This window comes from Adiantum capillus-veneris, chromosome 18, assembly GCF_014529385.1.
Source record: "Adiantum capillus-veneris isolate H3 chromosome 18, ASM1452938v2, whole genome shotgun sequence".
NCBI lineage: Eukaryota > Viridiplantae > Streptophyta > Polypodiopsida > Polypodiales > Pteridaceae > Adiantum > Adiantum capillus-veneris.
The window spans coordinates 137573264-137589585 of NC_140948.1; positions in this window are offsets into that span (position 1 = coordinate 137573264).

Below are 16322 nucleotides of genomic sequence, written 5' to 3' on the forward strand. Positions count from 1 at the left end.
CATTCTGAAGTGATCATGTCGAACAAAGTATTTGGGACACAATTCTTTGCACTTTTGGTGACTTAAGGGTTCACCTTCTAGCATGGATTCATCCTCTTGGATGTTGGCAATGTGATAGGTCCGCTCGGCCACATCAAACTTGCTCCTTGCTGACAATTTCTTGTGCCTCGTTGTAGTCAAAGTCCTTAGCTATATCTACAAACCAAACACCAAAATTTAGCATAATTAAAAGCAATGGTGAATGTTTGAACAAGATGAAATTGTCACTTAAATCAATTTAAAGACGCCAACTTAAAGGCAATACCGTAAATTGTCACTTATACCATGATGTGACACTGAAATTAACTTTAAATTAACAACATAATGACAACTTCAACTCAAAAAAAGAGGCTTATATTTATTCATCTTTCGGTCGTAGACCTGAAGAAGCTACAACATCCATGCCAACTATGTGGGATCCATTTATACACAACAACAAATCAAAGGCAGAAGGTCAGTTTTGGAGATTTAAATCCTTGTCTAAATGTAGTGTTCTATGTATTTTTTTACAAAGGCTCTCTGTTTCAAGGTAGCTTGCTCAGGCATGCAATTAAGTATGCGCTTCAAAACCCAACATAAAGAATATACATCCGTAGCTTTAGAGAAGGGAGGAGGGTTGGTAGAGATGCACTTGGGGGTAGCCCAAGGGTAGTCTCAAATGTGACTTTTTCAACATTCCAAAGATAGATTTTCTAGCTTTGGAAATTTCTTTATAGTAAAAAGCAAGCTAGAAGTGTCCCAATCTGTAATGCTGTAGTAAATATCCTTGTCGAAAAAATGTAACATAATGTTACAAGGGTGAAGGTCATTGTGTAGAAAATCATGATGATGTGGATACTTCAAAGTTTGTAGAAGCACATTGACAATGCGTAAAATATTCTCTTGGAAGCGCTCTATACTACCGGTTGTCTACAAAAACTCCTTAATGGAAAACTTGCTTCAGAGACTTTCCTTGCCGGTGTCAAGGATCAACAAGAAACGTATGTTGCAGGCAAAGTCATTTTTGACAGCTCCCTTATGCAGATTGTTCTTAATGCTTTGCCAGATTCGTACCAGAATTTTGCTAGTACTTGGAGACTTATGACCCAAGGAAATCCAGAAGTTGTCAAGTTTGATGCATTATGCACATTGATGTTGCAAGAGTCGCTTTCCAAAAAAAAAAGGGCTCAATAGTGTGCAGTTGAACAAACTTTTATTGCTGCTCAAAGAAAAGGTGGTAACAACATTGTAACCACTTCTCATGGTTTGTCTACAAGTGGAACATATTCTGTTCCTAATGCTTTTGCTAGCCGCACTTTGCCTGGGAATTCTAGTTATAAGGGCAAAAAGAAGGTGCGTTGCCATTATTGTAAAGCTAATGATCACTTGATCAAGCAGTGTCTGAAATTGAAGGCAAAAGAGACTAAGAAGAAAGAGGCTAGATCAACTACAAGGTCCAATACAAGTGCAGCTATTGTAGAGTCTTCTATGAAAGGAGATTGTGATGCTAATGTAGATGCAAAGTAGGACTTTAGTGCAAAGTGTACTTATGATCCTGTTGTCCATGATGCATGCATGTAAGTTGCTACAGACTCACATGTGTGGTATTTTGACAGTGGTGCTACAAAGCACATTACCTCACATCGTGGTTTGTTTACCTCTCTGCAAACTGTCCCTCATGGGAATTCAATCACTTGTGCCAACAATGCCTCTTATCCGGTTCAGGGAGTTGGAAAGATTGTGCTTACTGCTACAAATGGAACTCCTTTCACACTTGTTGATGCATTGTATGCACCTGGGATCAAGAAGAATCTTTTCTCTATATTTGCACTTGCTAGACTCTCTTGTAGTCAAGTTTGTGATGACAGATGTACAATACATGACCTCAATTTTGGTGATGAAAGTGTTGCATCTGGCATTTTATCCCATGGGCTGTATAAGCTCACTTTGTATGACAAGTGTGGGCAGAATTTTTCAAATGTTGTGGTGGATTCTAAGGCTGTTTCAGATGCAAAACTTTGGCATGCATGTTTTGGGCATCTGAATTTAGGAATTTGATATGGCTTCTTCTTTGCTACCTCTTGAAGCACCTGTCAAACATGTTTGTGAATGTTGTATTTTGGGTAAGATGCAGCATTCAAAGTTTCCAAAGGGTGGTTTAGCTGTAGGTTGCAACTTGTGCATAGTGATGTTTGAGGACCCATGCAAACTCCATTCTTGGGCAATTACCTTTACTTTGTGACTTTCATTGATGATTACTCCAGTCATGCATGGGTATATCCGCTTAAAGTGAGGTATAAAGTGTTTATGTGCTTCAAACAATTTTTGGCTATGGTTGAAAATGTCTCAAAATGTACTATGGGCACCTCCATTCACTATGTACTATGTACTATGGAAAAGAATAAGAAAAACAAGTAGATCTCTTACGAAGAAATGTGCCCAAGGAGGAGGCATTTTCCTCGATCAAATAGGGATACGCGACCTATGAGGCCGAGTTACAATTGAATTGTAATGGATACCCATGGATTACGGGAGTTAGCATTGATGAACTAACAAGCAAAGCCGATGTTGTACTTCTTGTTGAAACTTGGGAGCATGATATACAAAGGATTAACGGCTTGGAGGATTACATTCATTGATGTGGTCAAAGAATGTCAAGCAATGAAGAGGGCAAGGAGGGGTAGCATGTATGGTTAAGAAAGAATTGAAAGATTTTGTATCAATGTGAAAGATGACAAGTACAAACGTTATGTATGGATGAAAATTATGACACCAATAAGAGCACCCATTTTTGTAGCCAGTTGCTACATTCCTCATCATGATTCCCCCTTTTATGCTTGCATGGATAGAGATCAACCATTTTTTTTATTTAGAAGAGGACACTGCTTATTTCAAAGGTGAAGGTGATGTTATTGTATTTGGGGATATGAATGCTAGCACAAAAACATTGCAACATGATACTCAACAATTTGATATGCCATTCATTTCAAGGGAGTTGGAGGAAGTTCACTTGTATGATCGTACTTCAATGGATGAGAAGAGCCAGATCACTATGGAAAGTTACTTTTACATATGTGTAATAGTACAGGTATGCTCATTTCCAATGGTGTATCTTTGTGGAGTGGAACCAATGGATTTACATGTAGAAAACATAATGGGGATAGTGTGATTGACTATATGCTACTCTCCAAAGCCATCATGTATCACATAAAGAGTTTAATGTTTGGCCAATGGACCCCGGAATTAGACCATCAGACCTTATGTATTGATATTGCATGCCGGAAAGCAACTAATCATGATAATCTCAACCAAACGGAAGAGAAGTTATCACTATGTATAAATTTCAAACGGGCACCAATGTACACTGAAATGTTTGAGCAAAAGTTATGGATGACAAAGCTTCAATATGATGTACCATTGAAAACTAAATGGAAAGCTTTCAATAAAGTTATTTGTTCTTGTGTTGAAGAATGTTTTGCCATAAAGCATCTACATGGTATCAATGAAGATAGATCACGCAAAAGATGGTTTGATAAAGAATGTCAAGATGTTTGAAAGTCCTTGATAAAGCTTGATCCAACTATGGACAAAGAAAACTGTCAAAGTCATTTGAATACATATAAAGCATTGATTCAAAAGAACAGAAGAAAATGGGAAGTTCAGCAATAACTTTTTCAAGTCCAAGAAAAGGCACGTGCATGTGGAAGATTTTGGAGAAACTTGAGGGGCAAGTGGGTTGAGAATTTTGGTATTTTGAGTCTTGTGGATATGTACACACATTGTAGGCAATTATATGAGCAACCAAATGTTGAAAAAATATCATTTTATGGTTCACTTCCATGTATGACCTCTTTTTTTTACTATTGAGGATGTATGCGGTGGGCTTGAAAAGTTGACCACTCGCAAAGTAGGAGATCTTCAAGGTATCAAGCCGGAGATGATCAAATGGATAGGAGATTGCACCCATGAGTGGATGTGTGATATGTTCAACCTTGCACTTCAACATGGTATGCCTTATGATTGGAGTTCTAATTGGGTAAAGCCGTTGCATAAAGGAGGGGATGTTAAGAATGTAAACAACTACCGGACTATAATGATTGGGTCTCTTATGGAAAAGTTTTTTGGGTGCAGAACGGAGATGAAATTGAGTGATTTGGCTAAAGAGAATGACAAGCGTGCAAAAGGACAAGCGGGTTTTCATCGATGCCATAGCACCATTGATCATCGTGTCACTCTTTGTGTTCTCATGGAGGAAAGTCGGTTGAAAGGCAAGTGATTGTATTGTTGTTTTGTGGACCTTCCTTGGTTAGATTATACTTATTGGAAGGGTATTGCCAGCTTTTGAAACCAATCATTCTAAGCTGTAATGGGTGAAGTCTTTGACCCATATTTTTCCAGCACCCTAGGCACTTCATCAAGTTGCAAGGGTGGTAAGGTACTCTCCCATGATCTTACTTGTAACATTGCTGTAGGTGGTGAACTTACAACAAAAGGTGCAAATTCTTTATTGTTTTTATGGATATTTACAATGGTAGGTGGAGGTTGTGTAGGAGTATGTATTGATATGGATGAACTACATGAAGCTTCACTTCTCTCCCATATTCTTGAGCTAAGTGGTACCAATTGTTCTTGTCATAAATCAAATATCTAGCTAACCCAAATGATTTTCTCATATTAAACTGATCATTTAATGTGGGAGAATAAATGGGAACAAGAGTTAGAATAGAGACATGTGCTTCTAGACCTATCTCGGTAGGGGACCAAAAGGAGAGATGGTTGCATCTCAATAGGGGTCCAAAAGGAGATGGTCTACCAAAGAGCAGTGTATAATAGGTGCTTCTAGACCTATTTCAGCAGGGAACCAAAAGGAGAGATGGTTGCATCTCAACAGGGGTCCAAAAGAAGATGGTCTACCAAATAGCATTGTGAAATAAGTGCTTCTAGACTTATTTTAGTAGGGGACCAAGAGGATAGAGATGGTTACATCTCAATAGGGGTCCAAAAGGAGATAGTCTATCAAAGAAAAATATGCATCTAATGAAGCTTAAAAGACCTTAGGGTTAGCTTCATTAAAGACCTTCAAAGGTTAGTGTCTTAAGGAAGCCTTTGATATGATTCCATGAAACAATATGTGGAGAAGGATGAAAGAACTCCAAGTGCCAAGTGAGTTTATGCTTGTGGTTTCTCGAATCTATGAGAAGGTGATATGTCAATTGCGCATGGAAAGAGGAATTTCAGAAATTTTTGTAAGCACTATTGGGGTTAAACAAGGATGTCTGTTGTCACCAACTCTTTTTGGTCTATGCATCGATCAATTGGAAAAAATGATACTTGACTTTATGCAAGAAGAAGGTATCAAAGAGGTCACTATTTGCAATGCGGCAATCATGCTTTTGTTGTATGCGGATGATGTAGTGCTTCTAGCACACGCTTTAGAAGATGCACAAAAGTTGTCCTTGAGAAATTTTGCTTGCATAGTGGGCTGATTGTGAAAATCCAAAACAAAGGTTATGAGCGTGAAAACCAACCATAAGGAGAAGCCATGCATTGTGTACAACCATGAGACACTTGAAGTTGTTGCAAGCTTTAAGTATCTTGGCCTTGAGGTTCCATCCAATTACAAGTGGCATGAATGTGCTATGTGTCGTTTGGAAGTGGGAAAGAGGATATATTATGCATTTGAGAACATGTGTAATGCGGGAAACGTCAAGTGTTGGATTCTCAAGTAGTACCTTTTTGATGCATTGGTGACACCGGTTCTTCTTTACGGAGTTGAAGTGTTGGGCTGGAGCATCTCAAAGTCTACATGGAAAGTTTTTGAGAATGTCCAAAAGGGTTTTCTTACGAACTTTCTCCAAGTTAAGACACAAACACCATATATGCTCTTACTTCTTTAGTCGAGATCTCTTCCAATTGAGGTTATGGGCATTAAAGGGTTGTGGAGTACATGATAAATATGTGTCAAAACCCCTCACATTAACTTCCTACAATTGCATGGGAAGCAAGCAAAAAAGTTCAAAAGATGCATAAAAGCAAGATCTTGAGCACCGTATGGATGCAAGATATAAAGAAGTGGTTTGGGAGATGGGATACGTTACACTTGCTACATGATGCTTTAATTGATTCCCAAGTGATTGAAGCTTTTCTACAAGGCCAATGTATTACGGCTTGGGAGAAATCCGTTGGAAGAAATCCGGTGGGCCATGCTTCATACATTACACCACCCATATTGCCCCCAACTACAAAACCATGTTCTTCGCTGAAAGAGAAAACTGTACTCACACTTACATGATGCTTGAGCCTATCCCCTTGTCAGCAATACGCACTATTGCAGCTATTTAGCTTAGCTTCCATTCCCTTCGATGAGAGACAGGGCATTGGGATAATGGAGAAGAGTCAAATCAATTGTGCACATTATACTCATTGTAAGTTCAAGAGTATGAGTACCACACACTACTAGAGTGCTCAGATTTTGGTCACATCCAAACTTGCTTCTCTCACATTTTTAGCCACGACTTAGACCTACACATTTTCCTCTCCCAGCCACAGTGTGGTCTCTCCATTGTGACTCTCATCACCACAACTTTGGAGCATCGAGAGTCACTCATTATCCATACACATACTACATCACATGTAACTTTGGTCCCATAGGTCATATTTGACCTCCGAGGAAGATAATAAAATCTATCTCTCTCTCTCTCTCTCTCTCTCTCTCTCTCTAGCCATGGACATAGAGAGAGAGAAGGAGGAGAGTGAGAGAGAATATAGTAGAGGTGATACACACACACATATATATACATACATAAACACACACACATACATATACACACACACATACATATATACACAGACACACGCACATATAGAGAGAGAGAGAAAGTATAGTAGAGGTGACACACACACACACATATATATAAATACATACATAAACACGCACACATACATGCATACACACACACACACACAAACACGAATACACACACAGATATTTGTATATATGTATATCTATCTATCAATCTAAATATAGATATGTGTGTGTGTGTGTGTGTGTGTGTGTGTTGGAGTATTAAACTATATACTTTATTCACAATTTGAACAGTATATTCAAAAAGAGACATGACAAATCTTAATAAAAGTGATTACATACAAAACAAAATTACTAGAAACAAAATTTATGTATATTTGAAATGGAGTTTTGATGTTTTATTACATCTAAAAAGTAAAAATGAAGTAGCAGCAGTAGAAGAATTATCCCTGCCAACAATATTATACGAACAACACTTGAATTCAACGATAAAAGAAGCCGGAATCCTTACCTGCAACCATCATGTAAACAAAAAAATCGTCAGCAATTTTGTTTAAACATGGAATGTAGGTATAGGGCGGATCCGACAGTTATCATCCATGTCCCTTTTATCTTACATTCAAACAAAGTTCAATGATAGGCGTGTATCAAAGGGTAGTCACTTAAGATTGAGTTCAAAAGTGTAAGACGGTGAAAGCTTGGTAAGGATCAAAGATAGGTTAAACTTGCTTCTTAGCTAGTCAAAGAGCCTAAACAGGATTTAAGCTCTTATGAAAAAAAACAAGTAAAGATTTTAGTAGTCTTTATGGGCAACATAATGAGTTAAAATTTACATACTATCTTTGAAAATGTACAAGTATGCAAGTACCTTTCTATGAATATCTGTGTTTAAATGAGGTCTATTTACACATCTTAAGGATAGTCTTATTTGGTTTCTGAGTTATATGGCATTTCTCATGACTGAAAGTAGTGAAATTGCTACTATTACTATCTAAGATAATATATGGCAGTAAGGAAATGAAAATTTCTTTAGCTATGTCACAATTATGCCAATCTGAGGACAAATTTCCACAGACATATTAATTTAGCAGACTGTAATGTGTAAAGCTAAGTATAAATAATCTATTAGGTTCTTAAAGAAGGAGAAAACTAAGAAATTTTTAGGTGAAAATCTACCTGAGGGAGGAAGAGTATACTCTCAATTAGCAAAGGGTCTGAACATATTTAAGAATTTGCTCTCAAAAATAAATATGAGTAGCAGCATAAAAAGAAATTTAATTATTTCTATGTGCTTGGGTTACGTATATAGAATTTGTGTGATCTACTACCAGCATGAGCCCATTTAATTTATAAAAGATTAAAATTATGTTATATAGAGAACGTAAACCACCTGAGAGGAGGAGGATGCGACCAAGGATTCAGTATCCATTTGTTTATCTGCCATGAGTGCGGTACTTAGTAGATGCTTTGTATCCCTTTGGCACTGCAATTGTATGCTCACCCGCTTTCTAGTCCTTTTTGAGTTATTCCTCTTTCAAAGGTCAGTGTCTTGCATGAGAGAGTAAGCGAGATTGTGAATGGAGGTTTTAATGCATATGTGCAAATTGAAATATAAGGGGATATAGAGTTATATTGCTGTGCTTCAACAAATTATGAGTGCCTATGCTTCTGATAGATATTGTTTGAGAAGCTTAAGGCAAAATAATCAATGTATCGCTGATGTATAAGGGCAGTACAATGGAGTTCAACTTCCTCCCAATATTCGTGTTTAAATAGATTATAAGTGTGTGTGTGTGTGTGTGTGTGTGTGTGTGTGTGTGTGTGTGTGTGTGTGTGTGTGTGTGTGTGTGTGTGTGTGTGTGTGTGTGTGTGTGTATTTGAGCGAGAGAGAGGGCAGGAAAGTAATGAGCCAAAGTCCATTCCACAACTTGCTACTGTAGGCGGTTTTTTATTGCAAGAAAATGTCACCTATGTCAAGATTTTTCGAGTGCAACCAGATTCTGTTTTTATTACCTCGCGAGTAGGGTGCCCCATGTGAGTGTGATTGTGTGTGTGTGTGTGTGTGTGTGTGTGTGTGTGTGTGTGTGTGTGTGTGTGTGTGTGTGTGTGTGTGTGTGTGTGTGTGTGTGTGTGTGTGTGTGTGTGTGTGTGTGTGTGTGTGTGTGTGTGTGTTTATTGCAACCAGTTCGCAGGCGACATGGCTTGTAGTCGTGCTGCGTAGAGGTGTTGCCAAATAGTCCAGGTGATAACCTGTGTGTGTGATTGTGTGTGTGTGTGTGTGTGTGTGTGTGTGTGTGTGTGTGTGTGTGTGTGTGTGTGTGTGTGTGTGTGTGTGTGTGTGTGTGTGTGTGTGTGTGTGTGTGTGTGTGTTTACTACAGCCAGTGCTCGAGCGACCTGGCTTGTAACAGTGCCGCGTAGAGGTGCTGCCAAATAGTCTAGGCGGCTAAACAAACCCGGTTTTTTTTATATCTTGAGTTTTCAAAAAGTACAATAGCCAATTTTGCAGTAGTTCCCACATTCCTATAAATCCCTCATCCGTGCTAGAAAAGACTATGTATCAGCTTTATTTTGTGTTTATTTTCAAATTTCAAAACATGCCGGTTTGAGAGCGAGGGGACGGGAAGAAATTCCGCTCCCCACAAAAGCAAAATAACCTAATTTTCAAAAAACTTCCTTTATGTAGAAATCCGGAAAGGGGTATAGATCGTCTCTAAACAGTAATTTAGTATGACAAGCTTTACAGACATTTATGCGTTGTCATTTATAATAAAAAAAACCTAAGCGACCACCTTAGCATTGCCAGGTAAGTTCGTACCCACTAAGGAGAGGTAGGTATATGTTGAAACATTTCAGACGCATTTGTGAGTAGTCAAAATATCATGTGTGCGTGTGTACTCCTGGTTTTAGCATTTTAAAACTCAATGTAATAGTAGGAGTTATCATACAATGTGTGTGTGTGTGTGTGTGTGTGTGTGTGTGTGTGTGTGTGTGTGTGTGTGTGTGTGTGTGTGTGTGTTTGTTTTTAGACTTATACTTACACACAAAAGAACATAACAGTTCAAAACATAGCTAGCTTTAGACAAAGGACAAGGATTAGCACAAAAATGACTCAGTTTTTTATTCATTTCTATACATCATATGAGAATAAGGTATCATTCTAGTGTTTTGTACAAAAAATAATCAAGAACAACAGATTCTAAAGTGATAAAAGGCCAAGTTTAACAGTGATGGACAACAAGAAAGCCAAAAAGATCTTTTTTTTTTGTGCAAAACTCAAAATTGTGAGTGATTGTATTATAAAGTCACCTATAGATATACAAATCAGCCTCAAGCTCAGATCAAGCCTTACGGGATAGAGGGTTACAAAGGAGCTTAGTTATAAGTACCTAGTAGCTTACTATTGTGCACGACCGAATGGTGAGGGTTGCCCTAAGCCAATCATCCAAGCTATACCTTTTACTTACCACATATAATATCTCCTTGCTTTCTTCTACAATCTTTGAGAAGCTAGCCACAGAGAGGTCGCTATAAAAGACATGACAGTTCTTGGCCTTTCAAATATTACTAAAGAAACAATATCTGGTGATTTGAGTACAAATTAGAAGCACAGAACTTTCAAAATGTTCTCCACCAAGGCACAAATACCTCTTGAAAAACCCTTTCTTCCACGTCCTTTGTATCCATTTGCACATCGTTCCTGCAAGGCCTCTAATAGTCGGCATTCTATGAAAAGGTGGCCAACGTCTTTGCTAGTAAATCTACACCCTGAACATATATTGGGTTTGATACCATGCGCTTGAATATTGATGCCTGTCGGCAAGGCCCCCACCTTCCCCCAAAGTACCTTCCATAGAAATATCTTCATAAACCAAGGCAAGTGTGGATTCCAGATGTTCTTTGTGACCTCTACCCATTGAGCCTCCATCCATTGCTTCTTCCACTGCTTGTTTAAAGGGGCAAACCAATCAGCCTCATGAATCAACATTTGGTAAATTCCCTTGGTATGGGTTTAGAGAATTAGCTACTCATGGGCCATTTCCAAGCTTTCCACTCAAAAGTAGATTCACAGGTCGGCATGAAAAAACAATCCAGGCCTTCTATAATCCTATTGATGAGTAGCTTCTTGGTGCCATTGAGTTGAAATTGGGAAACCACCTGGTCAATGGATTTCCATTACTTGCTATTTCTATTCCATAAGTGGCTCATCCGTTGAGATCCTTTATTGTTCATCCTTCTTGCAACTTCTCTCCAATAATGGTTCAAGATAACCCTAGCAGGTTTAGATATCCAGGGGGACCAATGTGAGATGGAGTTCAGGAAGCATCTGGTTCATTCACCCCATTCCAGTGGCCATGTTGCTCTATTGCACTTTTGTACTAGCTTTCCCATGATGCCACTCAGTCTTAAGCTAGCCCACCTCGGGGCTAAAAGTTTAGCGTGCACCTCAATCCCTTTCCACTAACCACCTTCAGAGCAAAGTTTTCCTTGTCAAACATATCCTTGGTCATGATAGCCCAAGACTGGTCTTGGTTTGTGATTGAGACCACAAAATTGGCACACAGGGTCTCAACATGAACAACAGGGTAAGGATATAGTCCCCACTTGCATTCATATAAACAAGACAATAGATTGGTAAACCTTGAATATGTTTTACAAGTGTCAATGAACCCTATGAGTTATTATCCATGTCCTACTTAAAACCTTTCTTACTTATACCTACCATCTAGTTGGTGTAAAATACCTCCAAGTATCCATTCTCAAAACAATTGACATGAAGTTGTCATTGTGTTTCTTTTGTAATCAAAAGGCCAATACTTCTCTTGTAAAGTGTTTCACTTTTAATTTGTTTTAATTTGTGATCTCAAGGTCATCACTCCTTCTGATCCAAATGAGATCATAGGTTATAATTAAGGTTAGTAGTAACCCCATTTATTAAGGAATTCATACATATTTATTAGATTGAGTCTGATCATAAGACCATCACCCCTTCTGATCCAAGATTTTTATTCAATCTTTTGACCTAGAGAAGTTAAGATATGAAGTTTATTTAGCTAAACCACTTCTAGTTTACAATTGTTCATGTTTATACAAAAGATGGAATCACCAGAGCTGTGTCACAGTCATAATCTTTTAACTCACTAGAGTCGGCAAGGTGATTTGTGAATCTTAGTGCTCAATAACCATTAAAGTTGACATTTTTTAATTGATAACCATAAACCTTTTGTTTAAAATACATCATTATTGTGGGAGTTTCTCAAATCATACCAACAGTTTGAGTATCCTAAAGATTTCCCAGTTTTATCAACTGGGTAAAGACTAAAGATTTCGACAACTAGCTGGTAAGGTTTAGGTAAACCAAATCCATAGCCATTTCATAGCTAGCCAACCATCCTAAGTATTACCCTCAAATCAGTGAGAGAATTCAAAGTCCAGTAAAGATCAAACCTACATAGTATTCAAAAAAGCTTAAGCCATCTGGCTACCTTCTCTACTCTTGACATAGATTTGTTTTAGAAGATCATTATAGTATGAGTGAACAGATATTCTTGCAGTACAATCATTTTAGATAAAGACTAGATGGAAAAAGTATGATCAATCTTACAAGAGTTTATGCAAGGTATTTAGGTTTCATTTTATAGGAATGGGATTGTGCTAGCTATAGTGGATGAAAGAGAACATCATGCACACAATTGAGTGTGTGTTGACTAGATTATCACTCAAGCGAATTAGGTTCCAAGATCAATTAACTTGGACTCATAAACACGACCTTGAGTATAAATGCTAATCCATCACAAGCTCACCATAAACAAGGGAGATGTGTTGCATAATAGACTTGTTCTTATTCATTCATGAAATGAGCTTTAAGTAGCTCTACATCCTTGCACCACTGCATGTGGGATAATTCCTTCTCTTCTCTCCTTGACTCATATTATAGCTCACACTTTACAATCCTCCCCTTGACTAGGAAGAAACTGAGAACTTTGGCACACTCCAATCCAGGAGCAGAAAAGAACATCTCTAATCTAGGAGACCATCCCCAATCCAGGGGTAAAACTATCTCTAATCCAAGAGACACTCAACATCTCCCTTCAAATAGATGTATAAAATTGAGACCAAGCTAGTCCAAGCTAGATCCATACAAAATACAACTGAAGGGGAAATGCCAAAACAAAATCTAGAGAATGTCATCGTAGACTAGAAGGCTATTGCCACCTTCTTCCTCATCTTTATCTTTGTCCTCTTCTGCCAAATACACTTTGGGCCTTGGATTTCTGTTGGTGCTTCCTCTGTCCCTTTTGAAACACTTGAAAGAAGGGTAACCCTTCTTCTCACAAATACTGCAAGTCTTCAATGCTAGACAGTCCTTTGCTATGTGCCATTTTTTGTCACACTTGAAACAAATTTTGTTACTAGAGCTAATTGCAAAAGCTCCTCCCCTTGAAGTAGAATTCCTCAGCTAGTTGTGTGGTCATGCTTTTGAGGCGATTGACCAAGCTTGCAATATCTTCGTTATGTTCCATTTTTTATTTTTATAGATCTTTTTTAAGCTCACTTTGCTCTTCTTTTTTCTAGATCTCCAAATTTTTTCTCTAGTGCATCCCAGGCAGTTGATGAGGTATCACAATGATCAATAAAGTGTACATAATTTTTATGTACCGTAGTAACACCATATTAGAGAGTTTGAGACTTTAGAATCAATTTGGGGATCACCAATGTCTTGAAGATTTTGACATATGGACAAATCTCAAACTGTTTTTTAAGACCAAAGTCTTCCACAAGGTAGTACTTGAGAAGATCTTCTGAGCCATGCTCTCAAAACTTTGGCAAAGATTTGGCCATATGGTCAAATCTTAAGCTTCTTTTGAAAGTAGGAATTGGAAAATTCCCAAATTCACTAATATGGTGTTTAGTGATTATGATTCCTAATTCCTGCTCATCCTTGGCTTGATTTTGTGCACTCATAGCTCTTGGCAGTACTTGTGCACCAGTAGTAGATGTCGGATCAATGAGCGTTGGCTGCTTCACTACTCCCCACAACTGCTTTTTCATTAATATTCTTGCAACTTGGTTTGAACGTATGAAAGCCCTCCCCATTAAATTTCCCAAACCCCTTCTCTTCCATTGGGCTAATAGAGGGGTCTTAGCTGAGGAGACTCTCCTAGCCAATGGCTACCTCTTTACACAAGCACAAATACCTCTCTTTTTTTCTTGATGTTGTGAAGTACATCTTCACGAATATGAAGTCGCCCTTCACAAAATAAAAATAAAAAAAATTGCCTTATTTGATTGCTTGGAAAGCACGTTGTGAAGTTTCTTTTAAATCGTTTTTGAAGCTTTGATGAAAAAACCATTGATGCGCTTTGGACTTGAAGCTTTTGTTGCAATTGAATGCCTTGGTGGAGACTCGAAAGTTTCAAAAATGGTTTGTGGGAAAGCTTTTGGGTTATTGACGCAATGTGGGAAATTGCCTTTGTGTAGGGCTTTGAACTCTGGTTATGCACAAAGTGTGAAAACTACCCTTGCTTATGGAGTGTTGGAGGTGAGAGCTTTTGAAGCTCACATAGGAACTAGCACTCCACGGCTTGTGGGGAGCGCCCCTTGAAATAAGAGATGTAAGCACCTTTCTTTTCTTTTTTGCTTTGAGCTAGGCTACAGGAAGGGGCTCTTGCCGAGATGAGGATGTTGGGGCCAAGTTACAGCAACGCAGTGGCAAGGCAAGGCAAGGCGCGTGATGATGAACGTGCAGAGCGGCAGCACCGCGTAGGGGGTGGGTGCCAAGTGGCACAAGGCAGAAGAGACAATGTGAGCCAGCAGATGATTGATGACGACCAAGTCAAAATGGCAATAGCCGTTTGCAGAGCAATCGGACCCGAAAGGAGTTATTCAATCCACTTTAGCGCCATCTTTTTCATGTCCGTCGGCCAATCAAAAAATGGGCACCCTCTTTTTGGGTGAGGCCTTTGACTTTGGGTTGTTGGTCTTGCTGCCAATGCAAAGCAAATGAACAAAAATATTTCTCACAAAAATTGTAAAATTTAATCAAATGATTGATGAACCTTGGGGTGATTTAAGCATGCACAAGCTCATTGGAAAGCTCACAAAGAGTACTATGCACACACATAAATCAAACGTGCCAATTGTGTCAATGCGAGCAGATGTAGGAGGGTGTAAATATGCAAAATCCTCATACAGATTAGGGAAAGATAATCACACAAATGCATAACAAGAAACCTAGCTAGCATATCCCGGTGCTTTGATACCACTTGATGGGAATGGGATCGTGCTAGCTACGGTGGATGAAAGAGAAACAGCGTGCACACAAGTGGGTGTGTGCTGGCTAGATTATCACTAAGCGAATTAGGTTCCAAGATCAATTAACTTGGACTCATAAACATGATCTTGAGTATTTACTAAACCATCACAAGCTCACCATAAACAAGGGAGATGTGTTGCAAAATAGACTTGTGTTTATTCATTCATAAAATGAGCTTTAAGTAGCTCTACAACCTTGCACCATTGCATGTGCGACAATTCCTTCTCTTCTCTCCTTGATTCATATTCTAGGACAAAGCTCACACTTTACATTATTAGAGTACAAATCTTTCTTATTTGTAAACACAAAGTGCATTAAAAAATAATATGATAGTGCTTAGTACTCCAAAAAGAAGTAGTTCCTAACTGAAAAGCTTTTTAGCATTTAAAGTAATCCTTAGTAGTATAATATAATACATTTCATAACTTAAACCAATCCTAATTAGTTCACCAATACAAGGTAGGTAGTAAAATATCCCTTAGATTATTAGCCGTGAGTGAAAAAGTATTACTAATTTGGTATTAAGTTATGAATTAAAGTATGCGCTGTCAAAGTCACGCGGTTCTCCAGGGTCGGTTGGGAAAGCATCGGGCCTCTGGCTATACACAGAAGCTTAGTAGACACTCAAACTAGAATAAACGAGTGCAGATAGACTTAATTAATGGTTTAATACACGTAATACTAGTGATTAAAGAGATTTTAAGAGAGAGAAGACGAACGCTAATAATTGATATGACAATAAGAAACCGAGATTCAAGACTCAAGAGATGTTGTCAACTGACAGCAGATACAACTTCAATTTTTTTTATTGCCCTTTTTACAATCCGGTTGCATACGCCACATCGGTACGCCCTTCAAATTGCAAACCTTCAACCAAAAACTTCCCCAAATTGCACCGCCATCCAGTTCTCTTGTGCTCTTGATGCTCTTCTCAATTTTCCTTGATCTCCCAAACTGCTCTCAAGAATAATAATTGCCTCCCTCTGCATTCGGTTCCCCAAAAAGCCCTCCCAATAACCCTTAAAAAATGCAAAAAAATGATCCCTAAAATGATACAAAAATGGCCTTTAAAGGAAGCTTTGCTCATTTTTAGAAAATGGCTCAACTAGCACTTTAATTTTGGAAATTTTTGATCCGCGCCGTTTGCATGTTCTAGCTCCATTTGCTCTCTTCTTTGTGACTTT